Raw genomic sequence first — 25,180 nt, forward strand, 5'->3', positions numbered from 1 at the left:
TAAGGCCCAGTTCCTGCTCTAGACAAACACGGAATTTTACAGATTGGGCCCAATCCGTGACGACTGTGATTAGGATTTTTTACTCTCTGGAATTTAAACCATAAAAATTTTGTTTCCAGAATGGATCTGATCTGCAAATGTTTTCAGGGAACATGCAGTAGAATAGTGTTTAGTGATCTGGGTGGTCTGCTGGGCAGGGCAGTTTTGTGTTTGTCTATAAAATCTGTTACCAGCCGTTCTTCCACAGTAGTCTGTTGTCTGGTAGGAAATGTATGTCAAGCAGAATCAATATTATTATTCCTTTTGGCTTGTCTCTGCTTTTAAGGATAACTGGAAAATAGTCTGTGTGGTGGGGCACTGAGACTGTTTGTCACAATGCTTTTATTGTCCTGCTCAGCTCCAGTGTAACATTCATTTAGTGCTCTCGGAGCGTGGCATTTCCGTTTGCAATGCAGCACAAGGGAATTCTGATTTCATTTCCTAGAAGATTTTGGCAAAATTAGTAGGCAAGTAACTTATCTTTGTCATATTTTGGCTGGATGTTTTCTTTCCTGTTTTCTTTCTTTTTTTTTTTTTTTTTTTCCCCCCTTGGATCAGCAAAATGGAAAACAACTGCAGAGGCAGCACTGGATAATTTGGTTTCTTGGTTAGGTGGTGTTCAGGAGCAACAGGCAGTGATGATCCGGTGTCATGATGATGTTGTGATGATGCAGACACAGGTACTTATTTACATTAAGCTGTGATTTATCACAGTATTTTTCTGTCTTGAATTTAGCACTTTGCTTGCAGATTTTAGGCACAGCTTAGCCTGTCTTTAATGCAGAGACTGTGCCTGTTAAAGCACTATTGGCTTGCTTAAAAATGTATCGAGAGATGTAGAAAGGGAGAGGGTTAGTGTGGTAGAATGGCATGTGGTTACAGTCATTTCCCAGGGTTGCAGCCAGGGCTAGCTGCGTGCCAGGAGGGCAGATACGATGGATAAGGAATGCCCTCTGTTTCCAAGGGTCAGCCTCAGCCAGAGCAGAGACTGGCACTGGATCCACAGGTGGAGCTCCTTGGTAAGAGAGGACGAGGCGCAGAAGTGCAAGACCTTGGGGAGGCAAAGAGCAATGAATTTTCCCTCTTTGGCTTCTTTCCTTTCCTCTCTTCTAAGGACAAATGGTTCTGGCATAATGATTTTGTCGTGGCCAGCAGTCTAGGGTGTATCCTTAGGAGGAGGGTTGGTTTCCCACAGGGAGAGCAGCACCATCAGAGCTATGCCCTTGCTGTGGGTGTGTCGTGCCCATCCTGTGGCATCAGGAGCTGTGTTTGAAGTGGCTCAACCCGGGGGTAAAAAAACAAGCAAACCTTTACTTACCCAAGCACAAATTCATGTAATTAATGGTTCTGTACGTTGCTTTGTGCAACTCAGACGTCTTTGGATAAGAAATATTCTTTCAAATTTAGTTTCTGGTTGGTTTTGATAGTTACGATTCAACTCTCACCTGAATTCAAATTGTATTGATTCTGATTTTGCCAGCTAATATTGTAACACGTTTATTTATTTTACTGGCTAATGCGATTGAACCAGTACAAGCCCAAGGGTGAAAGCAGCCATCTTAGTAAAAATCGATTCATCTATTCTACAACAGGATATGTTTTTGTATCTCAGTGATGCAAAACTGATAGAGCTAAGGTAAATCAATCTTCCACTGCCCATTAGGCCTCAGGGTGGAAAAAGCTATGATATTTGAGAAATAAAAGCAGCAAAGAAATATTTAAGTTCTTTGAAGAAGTATTTTAACATTTATGGCACTTTCCTTGTTATCAGACTCTTTTTGCATCCTTCAGAATATCTTGAGTTATCTCAAAGGTTTACAAGGCTGTTTCAAGCACTCCTGGACTAGCATTAATATGCTGAAATTGAAACACAGCAGAAAACTCCCAGTGAATTACAGAAGATTTTTACCTTTACACTGGTTAACATTATTTTTAAGGTCTCCTTTATGCATTCAGTCACTTAGGACCTGTCATCCTTTATGAGCAGTTGCACTGTGTGAAGCTGTACTCTTGGTCACTTTTATTTTTGTTATTTATTTGTCTGATTTATTTTTAACTGGAGAACATTTATGGGAGTGACAGTGGAATTTTCTTTCACTCACGCAGTAGCATGCAGGAACAGCACAAGGCATTGGAAAATATTGCAATAAGATCAAAAAAGAGCCAGCAGCTGGATAGATTGAAGCTGTAATGATGGGACTGTTATTGTTTTATTTGAAATGCATCAGATTCTAAGTCAGCGGTATCTTCCTGAATTAACAGCCCTTCTAATTAAGGGAGAAGGGTTAAATTGTGGTCTTGCAGTGACATAAAGTCAAAAAGGTTTGTACAGATGGGTGGAAGGCTGCAGACTGCACGGAGAAATGGGTGATATGAATGGATGGCACGGAGCTGCTGGTAGGGGTGGCAAATTGATGAAAAGCAAAGGTTCATCAACTTAGAGGCCGCCTGGATGATTTATGTTAAATTAAGGTGAGTGCAGTTGGGGCATGTGTGAGACATTTTCCTTTTTAAACATAAATGAAATAAACCATGTACCAGCTGAGTTGCATTAATCAATTGTGAAACATTTGTATATTCAGTTCTGTTTTGTAGCACTGCAAGTAAGATGGGTACACATCCACAAATAAAAGCAAAACTAGACTAATACACAGTAATTCATATAAAGCACCATTTTAATTTGAAAGTGCAGCTGGAGGATGTCTTACCTGTCAGATAATAGCTTACATTTTCTTTTTAATTGATTATGCACCTAACAGATTCTGACTTTTTGGCAGAGGATTTGTTGGCTTTCTGTGCCACAGATTTATGCCACAGACTATTACAGTGTAGAAAATTGGAATACTGAAGGATTTAAGAGGCTTGTTTTCTGTAAGTTCTTTCTCTTCACTTCTGAAAAAAAAATTGCCATAAAAGTGCACAGACTGTCAGAAATGCTGTCAAATGTAACAAAATACCATTTTTTCTTTTTTTAACTTAACCTATAGAGTGAAATGAATCACAGAGTGACCTGGGTGGGAAGAGACCTTAAAGATCATCTTGTTCCAACCATGGGCAGGGACACTTTCCACTACACGAGGTTAATCAGAGCTCAATCCAACCTAGCCTTAAACACTTCCAGGGATGGGGCAACTACAGCTTCTCTGGGCCGCTTTTTCCGGTGACTCACAGTCCTCTTAAAATGAGCAGAATGGTTCAAATACCTACAGAAAAGTTATGAAGTGTTGAAGAACCTTTTAATAAATGCTAAGAACAGAAACTTTACATTCAAAGCATGCAACAGAATCTGGTAAAGCATCCCCTCTTCAAAATTCCCTGTTGGAAATTTACTGGAAGCAAAAGCCAGGGATTTGCGTGAATGGGAAGAGATATCCCAAGAGTGGGGAGTTCTTTGTGAGGAACTTCCAGTGTAAATGACCATTTATGTCTGTGGTGTACGGAAGGCTATCCCATGGAGCCTGTAAATCCAGACAGGCTCCACTGTACAGCCAGGGATAGCTCTGGGATTAAATGTGCTGCTGAACCGAATCACGCTGGGGATCTCAGCTGCCTATGTGAGGTCTTGTGCTGACCAGGAAGCCCTGGATATCTGGTATGGGATGCTCAGGTCTAGTTCTGTGGATAATTCCCTTTTCTCCTCTTTTAAAGCTCTTTAAAAGCATCTTTCATCTCCTATATTCATGATCAGATGCTTTGAGCCAAGAAGCTCTGTCTTTAAAGTGTCAAAAATACATTCTTTGTATAATTTCCTGTCACTCCTATTTCCAGACTTCATCAAGTCAATCATTTTGACAGCCTGACACCAGCCAGATACACTACTGGTGAAAATTTACATATAGGAATGTTCCTGGGTTTGCATGGTGAAACAACTTATTAGACTTTCATGCCTTTTAATTTTATTATTATTTTAATAAAAATGTTATTTTGTAAGGAATTGAAAAAAACTGAGCTCGAGTTTATAGCAGATACATTTTGGAAATATGGTGAACCAGGAAGCTGCTAGACAATTTTCTGGTTCTTTCAACAGTCAGACTGTATTTCACATCACAGTTTACATTACGGATAATGTTAAATAGCATATGGGTAACATTCTTCGGATTAAATCCCAGTTCTTCCTAAGTTAGTGACAGAATTCACATCGATTTCAAAATTACACTCATTGCCTAATTCATAATGAATATTCTTCCAAAAAATGGTATCCTTGGAAGAAATTTTCGCCTGCAAAAAGCAGGAATGGAAGTTGTTACTAGAGTCTTGTGGAGAAAGCAGAGAGTGAGCAAGTATTAACTATTTCCTGCTGAGCAGTTTAGCTTGGCCAGTAAAGGCTCAGAGCTCAGTTCGAAAAAGCTGGTTGCAATTCTGCAGCTCAGCTGTGGTTTTTAAGCTGTCACGATCCATCTGTTGTAAACAGTGACAAATATGAATTCATTGCTTTCTTTCAGTATTCTTAATTTTTGGCATACATAAGTGATCAGAGAGAGATTTGGTTGGCTTTAAACAAGCAAACTGATGCAACTGGGTTTGTGACGCTCTCGAACCGCAGAATAACAGTACTGAAAATTATTTCATGTGTTTTCCCTGAGCTCATTCCATCCAGCTTTGTAATTAGGTCCGTGAGGGCCGAATGCAGGCCAGATGAAATCACTTGCATTCCACCTGCCTGCACTGGAGCAGACTTTGGACTATATATAATATGTGGGAGTAGGTGATAAGATCACCATGAATAGTCCCTCTGTTCAGTAATGATCATGGGGAATTCTAAGAATGTCTGAAGAGAAGCATCTTTCTTTTGGAAGGAATTTATTTGTAGCTTTAGGAGATTTAGGTTACAAGGAGGTTTTAAAGTGCCTATGCCTATGCGTGTATTTTTATAAGTAAAATAAAACCCCAAATTGCTGCTGTCAAGCTGTTTCAAGTGGAGCATTTCTTTCATGAGTGATAGTAAATTTACTTTGAAAAGTATAAAAGTGTGCCTTAAAATTTTTCCATAGCAAGCTTCATTGAAGTGAGCACAATCCCAGGATTAAATATGTGCAAGATGAAAAGATCAAGGCCTTTCTGGATTGGGGTGCAACTTTACACAACCTCCACGTGGTCTTCATAGAAGTCCTAAGTGAAATTCTCATATAAGCCTTTTGTTTTGAGAACGCACTGAGCTGACAACATAATTTCAATCAGGATGCTTTGGACTGATAGTTTTTTTATTTCTTTTTCCAGTGTCAGTTGGAAAGAAGTGCTTGACAATCTACCTTTTTTAAAAAATTATGTTGGGTAATCTTTTATATAAAACTTCACAGAAAATCACTGTAAATAAGAATGATCCATGAAGTTTTGTGTGGAGTTTCATAGGAAACCATTACAAAATTAAACAGGGTTAGCATAAAGTTTGATTGATTATTTAAACACTGAAATTGATTAGAAGATTTAGGTGATGAATTAAAATCTTTGCCAAAACTGTCATATTAAACAAAATCCAAATTCAACTGTTTACATCATATAGTCCAACCACTTGGATGAATGTATATGCTTGTCTCTCTGCAACTTTGCATATTTCCTTTATATATTATTCTTGTTTATTTAATATTATTATCTATTACATCTCTAAATACATCAAATTTAAAATGTCATCATAGTTTTTTATTGTTTATACTAGAAATGCTTAATGCTTTTAAGACTGGAAGGTCTTTGCTCCAATCCTGTATTAAATGTCTGTATATGTTTTTATTCACTTCTAACCAGGATCATTTGACCATAGTGAGATCATGAATATTTGTGCATGTTCATGAACTTTTCTTTGGATAAAAAGTTTCCAGTGCTGAAACCATTACCATTCAAATGACGTGCAAATATGCAAAGCTCATTTATCATGTATAAGCTCCAACAGGAATGGTTTTTAAAACGGGAAACAGCAGAAAGTTTAGTGAGTTCCATAAGTCCTGTGTTGCTATAGATGCATCTTGGGCCAACAGAGTTAAAATGAAAATATAAATAGGACAGCACAATGTGCCTGTACATGCACACGTGTAGATTCTCCTGGCACTGATGACCCTTCAGCCACTGGGTCAATAACAAACTTCAAGTTGACTTGAATAAATCACCACCTAAGTGGTTTTAAAGGACAAAAATGGACACATACAGCTCTCCAAAATCCTTTATTATGGACCCAGAGAGTTGTAGTGAGTGTTACAAGTTATTATTTTTTCATTTATGTTGGTGGTGGAAAAGGATATGGAGGAGATCTGTTTTGATCAGTTTTATGAAGAAAAAGGAAATAACACAGAGACACTCAATGTAAAATATGCTACTTGTTTTATTGAGATTATATTATTTTGCCTTTATTTATTTATATTATTTTATACTGCCAAACTGTCCCCATCTAAAAAACACCATAAATAATTCTGCAGCCATACTAGGGCCACCTTTTTCAGTTTTCAGGTTTAATCCTTAAGAACACAAGGTGAAAGTTTTGGGAATCATCACTTGGTATTTCTGCTTGCTATTTTTCCTTTGCAGTCCTTCACAGAATTGTGCTACTCGGAGCCCACAGCTCTCACCAAGTATAAATAAATTTCTCTTTCTATTTTCTGTTTCTGTTCTGTTTTCACTGGTTGCAGACTAGCTAGGGTTTAGCACTTAATTTCTGTTCCGTGTATATATCTTCTACCTTTTGAACCCAAAACTTGGGTCCATTTGCAAGAAATCCCCGTGTGTTTTACCGCTTTACGACTTTCCTTTGTGTGGCACTCTGGGAAGGATATCCCTGGAACCCTGCTGTGCTTGGGAGCCATGGAAAAGGTCTGAGGGCCTCCCTAGTGGCATCTTCTGAGTGTGGAGAAGGGAGTGCATGTCCAGTTTTAATCCCCCGATTTTGGCTGATTGTTTTGGTGCAATGATTTCGGTGTTCCTGCTCGGCAGTGGCCGGTTTTTACTTCTCCTGAGCCACCGGGGAAGGAACCAGGGATGCCTCAGAAGCAAACTGTGTGTTCCACCAGGGTGAATGAGGCAGTTACTGCTGGGATCGAAGTATTTTCTTAGGTTTTTCCCTCTGTTCCTGCCACAGCCTGTTTTACAGAAGGTTTTTGTTTGTTATCTGTGGCAACCATGGGCTTGTGTCAGAGCATTCTGCAAATCTTTGCAGCTGGTGTATGGGTATATGTTGATTTTTTTATTTCTTTATTCCATTAAATGGCTTTGTGGGTTTGGAGATCTTCCTTTAATATTCTAAACTTGAACGGGGGAAATAATATAAAAGGTTGAGTGCTGTGGGAAAGAGGAGTGATGTGTAACTCTGTCATTTCAGCACGCAATCAAAATCTTATCAGATACAGAATCTCAAAATTTGGAATACTCTCTTCCCCACATCAATTTGGACATGGCTTTTACTGCTCCTCTTACAACCCCCTGTCGACAACAATGTTCCTTACAAAAGCAGCTTGAAATCATAGCCTTTACATCCCTTAAAACATTAATCCCTTGTTCCAACACGTTGTAAAATGTCAACTGCTTGTTAGCATGATGCAATTAAAGCAGTGAAGAAAAAGACAAATGTTCTGACCTGCATGATACAGAAACAGAAATAGAAATGTGAGGATGCAGGTCCCTGTTGTATTGTCCTGGGTATAAAGTTGTCATAGCTTTCTTAGTTGGCTGTTCCCTCAGCTGTGCTCGTGTTTCTGCTTGTCAATCCAAACTCAACCCTCATCACTGAACTCATAAGGAAAAAAAGAGGTTTGGTTAGGGTTTTTTCCCTGTTAAAACAAAGACGTTGTAAAATGTGTTTGCCACTGGGAAATTGCAATGGGCAGCTTAAATTGTAGTCCTTGTATGAGTTCTGTGGTCCCCGTGCAATCCGTGTATATGGTTTGAAGGCCCTAATGCAGCTGTTTGCACTTGGATGGACAACCCCCCCACTTTCCCTACTTGATTGCTGTGGGATTTTTAGGAATGTCTCTAAGAACATGTCTTCTTCCTGGTGCCAGAATTAGGATGAATTGATCCATGTGATTTGGCCAGAAGCATTTTGTGGTCTAAAACCTATCAAGACAACTCTCCAAGAAAAAAACAACAGTACTGCTCTTCCCTCTCCCTCTTTGCTGTATCCCCATGTGAATGCTGGCCTTCTTATTTGTCTTCCAAATGGTCTAGCAGTCCTTGTATTAAGGCAGAAATTACTGCTCTGCCTGGAATTCTACTGCAGTGCTTCCAGTCACAAAGTTTTTTGCTACAGCAAGAATAAAATATTTCAACTTTTAGCATACTGTACAGCTGACTATCCACACTGGGCACCAGAGAGGTTCATACTGTTGGCTTTGGCAGTTGCTAGATCTAAATATTGCTCCATTATTTTTTTATTGTGTTCTCTTATAGCAATTGAATGTTTGAGTTGTTAGAAACAAACAGAAAATGTTTGCTATCCCCTCCCTTTGGGGTTCCTTTTCCTGGCGGTGCTCTCGCAGTGCCATTCATGTGTTAGCTGTGTGTGGAACCCCTTTGTTGTTGTGGTCTCTTTGCTGCCCAGGCTTCAGGAGCAAGGTTCACTGAGTGCACAGGTGCAGAGGCTGTGGTGGGAGCAGGACATCTCAGGGGCAGCTGTGCATTTACTTATCATGGATTTTTTCCTTGGCTGCAGCTTTAGGTTAGAGGTAGACAAGTAGAATTGAAGCAAAGGTGTGTGTGTGTGTCCCTGGTACAGCAATGGCGAGAGGGGATTTATCCTGTGCCTGTCAGGGGTGCATTGCTGGGGTGCAGTCCATGCTCAGCTGGGAGTGGGGATGAATCCTGTGCTCTCTCATCCTCTCTGTTACTCAGCTGCTACACTGGAAGCAGTGTCTGGCAGTGGTAGTTTCTTTTCCTGTGATCAGCATGATCGTTGGTGCCATTTGTGGCTTTGCTATGATGCTGATTTGAAAAAGATAACATGTAAAATTGTTTTAAATAACAAAGGGCTTAACCAGCTCTTCCGCGTTGTAATTTACATCTAGCGTTATATTTCTATCAAGTATCAAGTAATTAGCATATTCCTTAATAGGCTTAAGGGCCCAAGAACCATTCCGTGGTTTCCACTGTGTCTGGAAATTAGTTGAGTCCTGGCATGCATGGTGTAATCAGCAGGTTTCAGTGTGGTGATTTATAAATTACACAACATGGTTTAAAGCTCAGCTTCACAAAAATGAGAGAAATGGATTGCCTGATGTGCAGCAGGCCAGCAGTGTGATTGTACACTCATTTCTGTGGCTGCAAACTGAAACTCACCCAGTACTTCAAGCCTGCTATTGTTGATAAAATTAATCATATACTTTGATGTATTATCCTGTAAGTATGCACAGAATTCCCATTTGACAATCTATTTGATAGCTTGAGGAGGCCCTGGACTCCAATTAGCACCATGTGATAGAGTTAGGCCTCAGTGCCACCTCTTCTGAATCGCTAGTAAATGTTGCCAATCAGCTGCTTATATATAAAACATTCCTTTTTTTTCTTTTTTTTTAAGTTAAGACGCAAAACTGGTAAGAGCAGATGATATCTTTTATCAGGCTGACTGCTGAGATCAGCCACTAAGCTTTTGGACACAGGCTCTTTTCCAGGTCTCTGAAAAATAGCTCTGATAATGTCACCTCATTATGTGTATGGTCTTGCTCCGAAAGATTTGCAGTGCTGCTATGGAGGTTCCAGTTCTTTCCTTGTAAAAAGGTGACTGGAGATGACTTGTAAAGTTGTGGGAGGAAAAAAGAATTAAAGTTTATATAAAATGTCCCTTTTGTTGCTTGTTCTCGCAGGAGTGTTACTGGGATCTTTCTTCAGTGAACAAGGCTAGAAGCAATTCCATTTTTGTGCCTTAGTTTCCTATAAGCCTGAACTTGCTTCTTCAGAGGATGTTCAGAGAAGAATGAGATGTCAAAGCCTGTCCTAGAACAGTTTTTAGATCCCTGACAAATGAAGCTGTTCTTACGCTTGACAGGCTTCACTGCGTGTTGCCTAATACAGGAATCCATTTTGTGCAGGACCAGAGTTTGGTTTTTTCCTGTTTACAGAAAAGTTTCAAATAAAATTCATAGTTCCAGCTGGAGTTATTAGAGTTGTCCAGCTTTGTTTGGAATCTGGATATGAGGTAGGGCTTGTGTTGGTGAAGTCCATTTATAGACTTCCTCATGGCAATAAGAGTGATACCAGTTGTCTCTGCAGATCTTTTTATACATCACTAGTGTTCCCTAGCTCTTATCTCAAAGTATTGCTTGTTCTTTCCAGAGATCAACAGGCTTCTGATAACTAATTCATTTTCTTAAAAGAACTCAGAAAATAGTATAAAATTTTTGCCTGTGCTTCTGTGAAAAATTTCCAGATGGTGTTAGAATGTAATGCAGAATGCAAAGTGTGGAGAATGTGAGCAACCCCTCTATGAGGTTGTTAAATCAGGTGGAGTTTGTGTTTGCCTCGTGCTTGGCTGATCTTGGCAGATGGTTGGCAGCAAGCTGGGAAGGATTTAACTTGTGCTAGCCATGGGCAGTGTTGTCTTATCTAAAGGCAGGAAAAAGAGTGACAAGGTGTTGCAGCTCCTTCTGCTGACATGGTATGGCTGTCCTACTCCTACAGACTCAGCTCTGGTGGGTTGTCTATCATGACTTTACATGAAGAAAAGGCTTTGTGCCTTCATTTTCAGAGTCGCTATTTTAATTAGCCCTTTAAAGGTTATTTTTTTCCTCTTATCTCACAGCTCCACCTACTGTTGGTGCACTTGGTGATACTTAATCTCTATCTTTGGTTTTCTCTTAAACTCACACACACAGTGAAGAGCTGTTTTCCCTTTTGTGCACTCTTGGACTTCAGTACCTTCTTTGTCCTCCCCAAATTTCTCTGTTGCTTTCCTCTTGCCCCTGATTTATTGTAAATGCTGTGAGCAACACGGGACACTTCTCTGAGTGACAATTTTATTAGTTATTCAGCTCTTTGGTTCACGGACTGAAGACTGCTCCGTGAGGGGGTTGCATGGCAGATGGCTAACATCTGCTGGAAAGGTCTTATCTGTGCACACATCTAATTGTTATGTTCCTGTTACTGCAGCAAACTTGCCTTGATAATTGCAGTCTTACTTCACCATATTGAAATGGTTTCATGGGTTTTTAGCCTCTCTCTCTCCTGGCTTCTTGTATGTCAAACATAAGCTCTCCTTTCGTACTTCCAGGGCTCTTCACCATGATTCCTGTGACCCTTGCTGTTTCTCTTGCTAGTAAATAACATACTCTCACCTCTGATCAGTCCAGGACCCAACCCTTTGTTGTTCATTTTTTCCATTCTCAACTCAAGACCTATATACTCTTTTTGTGGCCTCTTGCAGCAAAAGATGCCACCACAACATCTGATGATCTGCCTCATTATCCTTCTTCAGTGCCTCATCTAAAATCTCTTTTCTGTAAGCAAGGCACAGTTTTGAGGCTTTAGAGCAGGAAGTTTCCTCCCTGCTTCCAAGGAGCCTTCAGTTTAGCTGTGTGTATCTCTGGCAGCACTTCCCATGAGCTCTTTGGGACATGGAATAACTCTGGCTCTGTTTTGGTACAATGCCAGACAGAATGGCATGTGGCCTGACAGTGGTACTAACATGCCCTTGCTAAACATCTGAGTTGCAGTAGGTGAAGCCTGGCCACATGGCAGGCAGGATGTTTAGAAACCTTAGGAATGGATGTGCAGGAGGATTATTATCCTTGTATTTTGTAGCTCTCATGCTGTACTCCTGTGCTAATGGAGCTTGTCTGTTACTCATTCTGGAGTGAAATCTTCCCAAGTTTATGTTGCTCATCTAAGGAAGACATGAAACACAATTAAAATCAGCTAGCATTTATTCTGGGAAGATATAAATGTGGCAGCACTGTTCAGCTGCTCCTTTGTGATGATTATTAATCATCATTCAGGATGCTTTATGAATGTTAAAAGCTGTCCTGGTGTGGTGCAGTGGGGAATGGGATGCTTCATCCACAGCTTCCAACACTCCCAGCTACAGCTAAACCTCTGTGCAAAACATTTCCCATGAAGGATTTAGCAGTGGCATAATCAAATCCTGTTCTCAAGTGTTTGTCTGGGTACTGTGCTTTTGTGGACTATGGGAGGGGTGTTTTTGCAATATCGAGATCTAGCAGATAACACCAGGTCTCACACTGACCATCTTGTTTTGTTGCTTCACAGAAGGAAGAGTTTCCCAGCACATCAGTCTAATTAGACCATTGTTTATCCACCCAGTGCAGAACTCCTTTGTAAGTTCCTCACTCATGAATTAGGGATCACAGCTGAGTAGCATTTGCAAATGTGGTGCTAATGGAGACTCTCCCTCTCTCAATGCATCAGTTTAAACTCGTGCACAGATACATATATGTATATATATAGGTATATCATTTCATATATTATCCTGTAATTAGTATGATGAAATTTCTGAAGAGTATCACAGTGCAAAGTGACTTACTTCAGCATGTAGTTTCTAGGTTTTATGTGTTTCACAGCAGTATTGGCTTACAGTGTTTCAAAACGTCAGCCTACCACCATTTTCATTGCTTTCTGTGGAAATGTCAGGCTGTGAACCTCATCAGGAGCCAATTTTGTCCTTAAGAACAAAAGGAAAGATACATTTTTTTTGTTCTGTGGTGTATTCACTGCGGGAGTATTGCAGAGACATGAACAACTTGCTGGTGTTGGGAGGGAAGTCAGGGAGCTGGGAGTGCCACTGAAGTCTTTGTTAGCTTAAGACAGCCAAGACCCAAAAGAAACACCTTTATAACTGAGGAGAAAGCTTAGGGAACAGTGGGGAGCAACTGTAAGGTGTGGGGTATGGGTTGTTGCTGCTGGGAAACTGGTGTTTGGTAAATTCGGAGAGAAGGGTGTTATTTCCACAGTTAGAGCCTGCTCAGTTTGTGAGGGAATAGTCAGGGGTTGTGATATATAAATGACCAGCTTGTGAAGAGGAACTCTGGGGAGAAGCAGTTAGAAACTGCTTCTGTGCAGCAGGGCTGCCTAGGCAGCTCTAGGATTTCGGAAGCACTCCCAAAGTGCAGCTTAACAAAGCCTTTTGGACTTGCCTCGCTCTCTTTGGGTCCGTGCTAACCTCAGTAATTGTCATGACAAAGCCAAGCCAACAAAAAGATCAGCCAAATGCTCTGTGTAGTTCTTGCTCTCACTAAATAGGAGACTTCTTCATTGTTGAATTTTGAACTCTTTGGCAATGGATGAGTGTCACACAACACTGGCAACTGGAAACTGCTGCAAAGCCTGCAGACTGGTAACAAATATTGGAATCAGTGACCCACACTGAGAAGTACTTCTTTTTCATCCAGAAAATCCAATTTTTCAAGCCCTGTGGGAAGTAATTATTCCTGCAAACAATTCCTTGTGGTACACCTCTGGATGTCTTCCTTCTTGAAGCCTCTCTGTGTAGTGTGGGTCTCTAACCTGTTAAATTCTCCTGGAGAAATGAGGGTGGGGTTCAGTGATGAACTGTGTGACAATCACTACAGAGTGGCCAGTCTACCTAAAAGCTGTCATCTCCTGGGCCAGTGTCACCAGGGGCTCTGGATTACCCAAGCGAATCTCATAGAGGGCAGTTGAGAATGTTTCAGTCTTTTTCTCTGCAATCTCTACTACGCAGAGAAGTCTACACATAGAAAGCAGCGAGGGAGAAGGGAGTACTACCTTCTACAGGGATTACCTGGAATTGCCTTTTTCACTCATAAAATGGGTTTAGCTCCAGGCCAAACAACTCACATTGTCTCATCTCACATTCTCAGCTCCATGTTCTCTCTGGATATACCAGAGTATTGCTGTATCTTGGCTTTCCCCTTTGCCATTGCATGTCATTCAAGTGTCACTGATTATCCCTAAACTGAATCTGTTTGTTACTAGTAATAACCAGTGGTTAGAATACTTGAAAAATATTACCATTTCCCTGAAAATAAAGCTAGTGCTGGGCAGAACTTACTAATGCAAACTTGACAAATTGTGGGTGGATTTTGTATTCTCAAAGGGTGAAAAATAGTTGACAATAGCATGGCAACTGATAAACAGCAACACAAGTCATTTCTGGCATTCATATGGAGCCAAGGAGAATACATGCTGTTCAGAAATCAAGTGGATAATGAAGTATTTGGCTATGGCAGAACAATAATATCCAGGCTGTCCTGGAGTTCAAAAAGCATTTGTAATGTTACAGAGCTGCAGTGGTGGTTTGGTGCATGTGGATGCTTATGTGTGTGTGTATCCTAAAAAAGAAAATGAGTCTCCAATTATTTAAGATTCAAAATGCCAAAAATGATTAGGTTGTGTTTGGACTTAGTTTTAAGGTGCTCTTTAAGAAGTATAAATAAGCATTCATTTTAAACCAAGCCAAACTTCAGCATTGGAATTCAGTGCCTGACCTGTAACAAGATTCTGTGACCCATGAAGGCTCATCTTCACCAACTGCATTTGCTTTCTGTAATTAAACCTTATGATGGCCTTGCTGGCTTTCCATATTTTTTATGTAGCTTGGAAGCTTGTTTGATCCTCTCTTGGAGTCCAGTTTTTCTCACAGCAATCCTGAAAGTAAAAACCTGCACTTGAGGTCCTTGAAATAAATGGTATTAGAGAACTTTCTCTTATTTTAATTAAGTACATAAGATTGCACAGTGGATGGGATCTGCACAGGAACTTGCTGGAAATTGTGGGAATGAGACCTCGTATTCAATAAGCAATTTTTAAAAAATACGGGGTTTGTTTAAAACATTTCAGCTGTTGTTGTGTCTGGTGCTTCTATGTGTAATAGAATGACACAGTGACTTTACAGCAATTAATAAACTCCTTGTTTTGATACTTGCTGGTGCTTCAGTGTGAGCTGCTTTGCAATGTCAGGCTGCTGGTACAGCCTGAGCTTTTGCCTCACAAAGATAATACGTCACCTTTGTCAGATGTTGCCTCTTTTGGTCCTCAATCTGTTTCATAAGTGCTTGGAAGTTCAGTTGTCTTTTGTGGATGTCTTTCTTTCCTTCTTCTCCCTGCTGCTCCTGTTTGTTAGAGTTAATTGTTGTAAGACCAGAATGAGGCACTTTATTGTGGAGAAGATGAATAACAGACGCAACCAGGACATGTTGTCTTTACAAAAACTTGAGGACCCCCTTTGTGAAACTTAACATCAGTTAAAAAAAAAGAAATTACTTGCCCTTTCATTTTGTTCTTCAAGTATTTCGTACCTTGATGTTCTCTGCTACAGGCAGTGTTTTGTATTCTGTTTGCTGAGCTGGTGGAGTCTGAATGTTTCATAAAAGCCTCTTTGGGAGAAAGAACCAAGCAATTTCCCCTTTATGCGAGCAGCAGGATTATGAAGGCTTCATAACTTCTCACTCTCAGAGGCAGAAGCCAGAGAAAAGGAAGGTGGGCCAGACTTTCAGAATTAGGGAAAAAAATCCCCCACAAGCAGCAATTTATTACTTTAGCTCTAAGCTAATTTACTGAGTCATTCTTCTGGTTTAAAGGTTTTGTATTCTCATGCTGCACTGTGATTCCATGGTTCTGAGGTCATCATAAAGATGGAGACCTGGAAGAAAATACACAGAGGCATAGGCAGCAATCCTACTGCTGTTTCTCCTTGGACACCCGTGCCTGGGCTTTTAATCAGAGTTAGCAGATCAGATTATGTATCTGTCAGCTTGGTTTCCTGTTATTTAGAGCTTGTTTTTATGAATTTAGTAAGTTGATGGTACAATGAAAACTCATCAAGAAAACCATTTAACACCAAAATACTGCTTACAGCTCAAAGCTCCTGAGAAGCAAACTGCAGAAGAATATTCTGAGAACAGTGTAGTTGCATGCTTGGTCTGATCAGGTATGGCCCCCTGGGTTTCACCTCATCGCCACCATTGGTGGCAGAGTCTTTGACTGTACTTCTTTAAGAGTTAAACTCCAGTGTTTGTTGCTTCCCTTCTTTTTGAGGCAAAAATCCAAACTGTGCAGGTGCTGTTACATTGTTAGCAAGTAAGTGTGTAAGGCACAGCACACGCCGAACTACAAGAACTCCTGGTGGGAGCAAAAGATGGGGCTGTCAAGCGTTTGCTTTCCTCTCTTGTTGTATTAGACAAGCTCTGCTTGTTGGCATCCCGTTGACTCTATCCCTGTAATAAATACTGAGCACAAAAACAGGGGAGTGTATTTTGTTCCTCCACAGTGAGAGAAAGGTAGAGCCTGCTGTGCCACATGCTTGTAAAGCTGGCGTCATTCAGGCTTTAGGTATTGATTAATTTGCCTCTCTTTCCCCAGGATGTCCCCCAGTAACAAGGATGCCACCATGCAGTTGCCTTGTTATTTCTTCTTGTTATTTGGAGAAGGGTCAAAATTGGGAGTGTGTGGCTTTGAACATGTCAGGTACAGCCTGAAGGTCCCAGTCCAGGGGTGTATTTATGTCCCCTTAGGAATCGATGTGGACTTCTCTGCAGTGTGGATCTCTGGAGTTTCACTTAGCAGCTTACTCATTAACAAATGAACTCCTAAATTCAGTGTAGATGGTATCAATAAGTCCCCGGCCAAGTTCAGCCAGTTCTGCCTAGCACACATCTAAATGCTGCTGAGATAAAACAAGCAATCAAACAAAAAAACCCAGACTCAACAGTGTGCCTGGGTGATATTTGCCATCAGCAGTGTTACTCAAGCTGGTGAGACTGTCAACAACCCCATGCTAAGAAATTTCTGTTCTACCATATGACAGCAGTAGCTAAAATAACCCAGCCGTACAGAGAGCCCCAGGACTTTATTAGCTTTGAAAGTGGACAAATATGCAATAAAACAAAGTTTCTGCAAGAACAGAAATAAACTCTGATCATGGAGTGACTTGTAAGAGTTAAACTTGGGAAGATCAGATCTGAGGAATTAGAGATTTCTTGTTTGTTTTTGTTGGGTTTTTTTCTGGAAATATCTTAAGTACTTGCAGCTGTAAGTGGAGGCAACTCCTTTCAAAACTGTTGAAAATGAATAAGTACAAATCTTCATATACTATTTTAATTCCCCCCTTTGTTTTCTTTTGTCTCTGTCTTTGTTTTATTTCTTCCATCTCAGAAAAATGTATACAGCAATTTGTTAGTTAGCTCTAGAAATTCATAGCAATGACTGAATTACATTCAATAAAGCAAGTTTTAGTGCAGTGTGACACACACAACTGTGCAAGTCTCAAATTCCCTTTTTCCAAATGACTTTCTTAGTTTTGGTCTACAAGAAGCCAAATTATTTGTATATCTGTAAAACATATTATGCACTGGTAGACACCCAGGCAGCATGTTTTCCTTGTAGAACCAATTTGTGTACAGGGCTTCTTGCCAAGAAAACAGCTTTGCTGACATTTAGTGAATCTCTGAGTCAGTTTAACTCAGCTTGCAGAGGACCTGTTAGCTGGGTAGAACATCTCTGAGTAACTTTTCTGACCCCATGCTGGGGACAATAAATCAGAGAGAATGGCTTCATTGGTATGGAGAAGGAGAAAGAAAAACCCAACATGACCCATCTGGTTGCACTCCACTTGAAATAGACATTTAAAATAGACAATTTCTCCCAAATGTAAATTTTAATAAATACCTTTAGAAAAATCTCTTGGCTTTGCCCTGCACCTTTCTTGCAAGGGGATAATGCTGTGCAGAGATATAGAGAATTTTTAGGAGCCTGCTCTCCTAGCTTTAGTCATCTTGTAAAATTCCATATAGACACATCTTTTGGGGTTTTTTCAAGTCTGCATCTTACTCTAGAAGTAGGTAATCTTTGAATTTCCGTATCTCAGCCTCAGCTGAAAAAATAGTTCACTTTATATATGTTCTGATTGTTAGGAATGAAAGCTCTGTTTCAGAGTGGCTGCAGGAATTATAACTCTTCAGCTGTGCTGTTCACTGGTAAGAATGTACAGCCAAAAAAATGAGATATAAGATCTTTTGCTGGACTACTTTTGAGTTGATCTGGGATGACAGAACCTATTTCAGGCCAACAGTTATTCTAAGGTTTCCATGGAGATTAATGATGTCAGAGGAGCAACATCTGAGTGCAGTTTGCTAGAAAACAAGGCTGTAATGTAGTGGAGAAGTCAAGTATTTGCATTTTAGTAAACTCACAGAATAGTGAAGCACGTTTTCTCAACGGATTGCAGTTTGCTTTTGATTTGTGCTGAATGTGAGCTGAAGTCATGCTTTTGCAGTGTGGCGTAAGGGAGGATTTCAGTACTGCCTCATACACCATCTCTTAGAGCTTCTAGTGCTGTTCTCCTCACCTGCATATTTTATGTATTCTCGTATTACTTCATTAAACCCTGGCATTTTCTGTCTGCACTGAATTGCCTTGTCTTAAGGGTGATGCCCACGTTTCCCTGAGAGTATATTTGCAATGGATGAGTGAGTATCAAAACTAGAATAAGTTACAGCTCTGCTGAGTTTTCTGAAAGGTACAAAGACAGTGGAAAGTGGCAAAGCAGGAAAATACAAAAGGTTAACAGAGGCACGAGCCTTAGGAATTTGAAAATTGTTACCATTATAGAGACTAAAACTGCACTGCAGAGACATTGCTGCCCAAGGAATTGACTGTGTTAATAATGAAGGTCTTGCATTTTTGCACAGGGCTCTTGCAATGGGAGGGATTAGAGGACTTAAGGTGCCTTGATACCATGGAAATTCTGTAGCTTTTTAGCAATTCCTGAATGGGAACCAGGCTCTGCAAGCAGTGCTGGTTCCCTGTTATTACCTAGTGTGTGTTTCAGTTCCATAACTGCGGTTTTGCTATTAATTGTTTAAGGGGTTCTTACAAAGATGTTTGCCAAAACAGAAGTCAAGAAGCAGTACTTGAATTTGGCAGAATATGGGGGAATAAAGACTTTTTCGGAAGTAAAAAAAATGGAGGGGAAAAGTTTTAAGATTTTTATGTATAAGTTGAATTCAGTTTTATTACTAAAGCACTTGTTGCCTCTATAGAAGCAGCTGTCTGTAGAAAGGAGCTCATGCATAGGTGCACATCTATTGCAGAACAGTCAGAAGAAGAGTAATGATAGTAAACAATGTCAAGTCTTAGCTTTCCCTGTTTTTGTCAGGGGATTATTAAGCAGAAAGCAGTCTTTTCTGGAGCATCTACTGTGTTTCACTCAGTAAATTTGGCTCTTGTTTCTTAACTGTAACAACAATTGAAACAACTTTGGTGTACAGGATAGCGCCAGACTATAGAAACTCGCTTTTATGACTTGCAGAAGTTATCAAAATGTACTCATATTTTAGAGAACTTTTTTTTTTTTGGAAAGCAAAGTGGCAAAGCATCTCTGAGCTCGGATCCTTTTATGTCTGAGTTCAGCAGAGAAGGACTTATTTTTTCCCCCCAGGCCAGTTTCTGAATTCCTGAAATGCAAAGCTTTCGCAGGAAGAGAATGGCCTACTCTGATACAAACCGACTGACAGCTCCTCCTGAAAATCAGGACAAGTTAATACATTCCACATGTTCCCTGCCCCAGTTTTGCAAATTGATTATTTTGAAAAGCTAAGTAAGCCTATCTTTATTTTGCAGGAAATGTTTGGTGCCATTAGGCAGCAACGCTGTTGAAAAGAACAAAGCTGGAACAGCTTTTGATAATGTCCTCTGAGAAATGGCCAATTGCTGTACAAGTGATACAGACAGGACTGTTTGTTCTCACTGGGTGCTGAGCACTTGAAAGTTCACACACTTCATCATGAGCCTGAAAAGGAGTGAGATTCTTTTGAAGCCTGCAATACTGGGCCATTTTGAAAATCTGCCCCTGTGTCTGTAATCTGCCCCTGTGTGACTGTTCTACAGTAATGCAGTTCTAAGTGCTTGACGATTACCTGGAGGGTGGCAGCTCTTGTGCATTACTTGATTTCAAAAAAGGGAATATTTGTTATGGGATTATGTCCTATGAAGCAATAGTCTTTTTGCAGGTCTGGGCATAGCAGGTTAGCAAGTTTCATACACAGATAGCAGGAGTTATCTCAGCGTGGGAAGTGAAGCCTGGGTGTAACAACTGCAGGCTGTGATCTTGTTATTTCCTGTGAGCGATTAAGGTTTAATAAAATGTTCTGTAATCCATAACAGTGTTGAAGCACCTTTATGTTTGTTAAATGGACAGAGAAAGTTCAGAGTAGAGGGAAGTTACTGAGAAATATTATTGTTCCATATATTTTTAAGCACATTCCTTCAGGAGAATAATCTTTCACATCTACTGAGTCATGCAGATGGTTGCATAATTGATTGATGTGTTATATTCAAGTATCCTCCCATCCATCTAAATTTCTCCCTTCAAACAATGCCTTTTGACTCGGTTCTGTTACTGTCTAACCATGTTTGGCAATGTTTTGGTATGCTGAGTTTACTTGACCAAATACAAAGTTTACTTAACCAAATATAAAGTAACAGCCTGACAAACACAGAGATAAGAATCACTAAGCTTGCAGCAGTGCATAACATCTTTTTTAATATTGCTGGGGGTTTTTATACTTTGCTGTAAAAAAGAACAGTCAGATGTCTGCTTCTATCTCCTTATCGTCTGATGACCTGTCACCCCTTCTCTTTGCCCATTGTGCCAGTGGTTTTGGCAATGAAAGAGCCTTTTGTAGATAACAGGCCTCCACTGGTGGACTGTTCACTAGTGGGAGGCCCCACCCACTGTTGGCAGCAGCTGATCTTGGACAGAAAAAGAAGAAAAGAGAGGGAACTCCATGGCCAGGTCATACTTAGCAAATCCTTCAATGCTGCTTTTTGTTTTTAACAATTGCTTTCTCTTTCCCCCCAAACTGGAAAGGCAGATGCATAAAGCACAAAGTAAAAAGGAACATCAGACCACTTGCTATGAATCTGTAGCAGTGTCAGATCTTGGTTGGCAGAAATAATTGGTCTAGGAATGAAGGCTGGGACTTCTACTGGTGGATGTCTCACAGTATGAGGCTCATCATTTCAGTTTTTCACTGCAGGGATGTGAGTGTTGTGCCCTTCAAGCCCGGCATTTCTGCATGGAAGTGGATGTTTGGAAGTGCACAGTTTGCAAATAGCTGCATGGCTGACTCCTTGTTTACCCTCAGCATGAACGTCTGCATGCAGAGTCCTGCAGGTGCAGCCAACACACAAGCAATTTTCCCACGCTCTGCAGCCATCCCATCATTCTAGAACAGGGCCCTGTAAGTTAATATCTGATATTTTGAAACTTTGGGGGTTTTTTTAATCAACTCTGCCACCATAACACTGTTCATTTGCTGCAGGAGTTTTCACTTTTATGATCAAGTAAATAATTTGGTCCACGATTTTTGTATTGTTTATGTCACAGAGAATAGCAAAGACTAAAAAGTTGCCAGTTCTTTACATATTCCTAAGAAAATATTGGTTTTAATTAAGTGTTGTTTCATTTACATTTTGGTGTAGCAACATAAAACATCCTGATGTGTCTGTGTTCTTCAGTTTATAAAAATGAGTGTTTTGCTTCTGCACAGGAAAAAACCCTGAAGTTAGTAAAAAAGTTACTGCTATAATTCTTTCCATGTTAAGGGCCTTGAAGGTGCTCCATATTATGCAGACAGAAAGGTCTCTGGCTCTTACAGAAGAGGGAGATTTTGGGGGGGGGGGGGGGGGGGCGTGGGAGGGGAAGGTGGAAGGTGCAGTGAGAGCACCAGGGGCTTATACACACAAAGCTTGGGAAGAGGAGAGGAGAGCTGCCTTACATAGTGACGTCTGATAACAATGATTGGAAAGTCGTTTCCATCAAGCTGGACTGGTGGTTAATCACAGAAGAGTTCCAGCAGTTAAGCCAGAACATTCTTCTGTGCAGCTGTTTTTGACGCTCTGGAGAATTGCTTCCTTCTTCCCTGGGATTGTGGGGGGTGGCTGCAAATGTTGTCAGAAAGATCAGAAGATCAAGGGGAAAACAATCCCTCTAGCTTCAACTTTGCTATTTCTGTTTCAGTCCTAAAAACATGGCTCTGTGTCCAAAGCTTGTCTGTTTTCTTTTCAGCTCTTCTCATTTAGTCACTGGGTAATTAACAGCTGTAAACTTGTCTCACCTAAAGTGCTGTACTAGTTTTATCACTGAACCTCATGCATAAAATCTGGAACCTTAGAAACTGGTAGAAATATATAGCTTTTTTCCTTCTGCAGTGCATGTTTTTTAAAATTTATTTAAAATCCATGTGTAGACTTTTTTTTTTAAACTCTATGGGAAAACTGAAGAAAACAACAGGGCCATGTGAGGGAATTCCATATTTGCTTTTGGCATTTGATTTCCATAAAGAGGAGGATCCTGTTGACGCATAACATTTCTTTTTTTTTTTCTGTTCCAACTTGCAAATGTTATGAAAGCATTAAAAGTTAGTTCCTTGTTGTCAGGGTTCCAAGATAGATGTTTGCATAGTAGATTAGATGGAATATTTGTGGAGCTTTGAAAACGGCATTTGGGCTCGTGTTTCATTAGCAGGATATGAAGCTGTATCATCAGAAAGGGTATTAATTCTCAAATGCACATTTCATATACAAAATTGATGAGATTATAGACAGATAATGTACCACAGTGATTGCAGAGCCATGAGCAGATCATTAGTGGTGTAAAAGCAGAGGAATGTGCAGTTATAACTTGTTCTCGCTGTTAAAATGGTTCATTGTACCTGAGACCTTACCGTGTTTTTACCATTGCAAACCTTGGAATGAGATGGCTTAAAAATGGAGTTTGGGAGGGTAAAACATTGAATACAGGGAAGGTCGTTTGTATTTCAAAATAAAACCCCGACCTCTACTATCTGAAAATCTGTAGAGATAACATTTACCACTTGTAGGTAATACCATCACAGCATCCATAGAGCCTCTGTGCTGCTCCGTGGCACCTAAAGCCTTGCCTGCCCTGGTGTTTCTGCTGGTCACAATCCCGAAGATAGCTGGATAAACCCAGGAATAATGCCAATTTTCCTACAGGGATACTGAAGTGAGGGTTGGATTCACTGCTTCTCTTGATCCAGCTTTTGCAGTCCCCTTAAATGGGACAGTGATTAGACTCTTTGTGAGGAAATTGCATATTTAACTGTCAAATTGCAGAGATGGAGCTATTTTCAGGCACCCAACTGCCCATCCTTGTGCAGCTAAAAGTGGCTTGTCTTGCCTCAGACAGTGGGATGACAGGATGTGTGCAGGCCAACGAGCCAGTTGGGCAAGGCTGTCTTGTCCCTTCAAGATTGTACTGCTGGAATTCTTTTAAATACTCTTCAGCACAGAGTTCATGTAAATTAGCTAATTACCAGCCTCTGCCCAGGCTTCCATGAGTGCTGAGTAGTGGAACAGAATGATTTAATTTCCCTAACATATTCTCTTGGCACTTTTGCATGCGGAATATGTTGCTCTAAAGCATCCCTTGATACCAGATCCTTGGCAGTGCTCCAGAAGGAGTTCAAGTTAAAAACCATTCAGCATAATTCCAGGGTTGGCAAACCTAGAGTTGTCACCTTCCCTGCTTCCTATAATTTTGCCGTCTGTAATGCAGGTTTTCCTCTTCTCTCGCGGAAGATGATCTTGCGTAAGTGTTTAAACTGTGAATCAGGGATTACAGCTGGCACTGCTTATGCATATGATATTCTCTTGGGAGAGTAATTAAGCTGAGGTGAAGTGATCACATGAATCTTAATATTTGCAAATTCATTACACTTAAAAAAGGACGGTAGAGTTCTCGGTTACATTGGCAAATGAGTGTGATTGCCTTCCACTGTAATTTTCAGCTTTGCCTTGTGCTTACTCTGAAATGTTTGCTGCTGTCAGAGGCAGGAGTAGCGTATTTTAATTTCCCATTGAAATTCTTGTGAAAGAGTTTGTCTCTAGGGTACAGGAACATTTTGACTGGCTGAGTGTAAATTATTTAAATCCCAAAAAGTTTTGGGATGTGGCCAGATTTATGCTAACAGGAAAAGGAATTTGGTCAAGGTTCTGTTCCTCCTCAGTAGTTGGGTCCAAATCCTGGAAACACTCTCGGTATGTGTTCACTCATTAATTGTACTGCAACTATCAAATAAATCTAAATATAGATGTAAGTACTGGCAAGTATTAGCCAGCTAGTTCTGTTAATTGAAACATGCTGATGTCATTGAAAATTCCTTAATGGTAGCTGCATTCTTTAGCTGTCTAGATACCATTAAAAAACAAAACATGTTTTAATCCTCAGACAGGAGGAGTAGTGTCTACATCTTATTTATATAAGCCTTGGCAATCAAGAGGAAGTTGTAGATCTACTAATTATGTGTTGCTGATTGCCTGTCTCTCATCTTACTACGGTGTTTCAGTGGCCAGAGATACCACCGTTTCAAACTCAGAAAATGGATTTCATTTTCATGATGCTTGATAGTTAGACAATAGCGTTTGCTCCCCATAAAACGGCAATCATAGAACAAAAGTACGAACTGAAAGTTCTGAAGATCAGTGTGTTGCACGTGTTTCTTTGCTCAGTAGAGATTCCTTTTGCTGTGTCTTTCCAAACTCATGGATTAAGGCTCCATTTTGATTTATTTCAACAGCATCAGTCTCATAAATACCAGAAGACACCCCCCTCCCATGACACAGAGTAGATGCCGAATGAAGCTAGCTGTAGTCAGAGTCATTAACCCTTTTTAAGTGTTGGTAGATCACAGGATTGATGTTTCAGTTGGACCTTGCTACTCACATCTCTTTTTAGATGGGACAGCATGGAAATCTGTCTCAGAAAGCTCATGTTGTTCTCATTCTTCCTTCAGTCCTTGCATCTTTTTAATCCAGGATTAAAAGAAGCTGGATTGAAAATTTAAGGTAGTAAATCTCATGCAAGTACTATAATTTGTTTTAGTGACCTAAAAATGGTAACAAGGATTGTGTGGAAATGTGCTTTGGTCCCTCATTTGTTTTCTATTTTAAGCAGCTAAAAGCAGCAGTCTGGCATGAAGATAAAATCCAGTTTATTTTGCAACCCTTAAAGATCTGTGTTCCTATTTACTGGGCATCCTTATTTTTGTAATAATTAATTTCAAATTAGACTAAATTGACAGAAGAAAAGTGTTTCAGAACTGTGTAAACTGGAAACTATGTAGCAAAAATATTTACCACTTTTCTTTCAAACTTAAAATGGCTTGTTCTTTAAGCAAAGTACTTCCAGCCAAATTGCATAAGTTGGGAAGCCTTT

The 25,180-nt window shown here is 40.2% G+C and overlaps 1 protein-coding gene across 6 annotated transcripts in view; it reads left to right on the plus strand.

The window, feature by feature from the left end:
• Positions 1-25,180, plus strand: part of PLCB4 (phospholipase C beta 4) — a 186,790-nt gene that overhangs the window by 53,872 nt on the left and 107,738 nt on the right. The window contains exon 1 of one of the 6 annotated variants that reach the window (XM_019287999.3): positions 21,034-21,182. The exons of the other annotated variants lie outside the window; for them this stretch is intronic. The gene's annotated coding sequence lies outside the window, so the exon portion shown is untranslated. Of the gene's footprint in view, positions 1-21,033; positions 21,183-25,180 lie in introns of those variants that run through there. 6 annotated transcript variants of the gene reach the window in all.

This window comes from Corvus cornix, chromosome 3, assembly GCF_000738735.6.
Source record: "Corvus cornix cornix isolate S_Up_H32 chromosome 3, ASM73873v5, whole genome shotgun sequence".
NCBI lineage: Eukaryota > Metazoa > Chordata > Aves > Passeriformes > Corvidae > Corvus > Corvus cornix.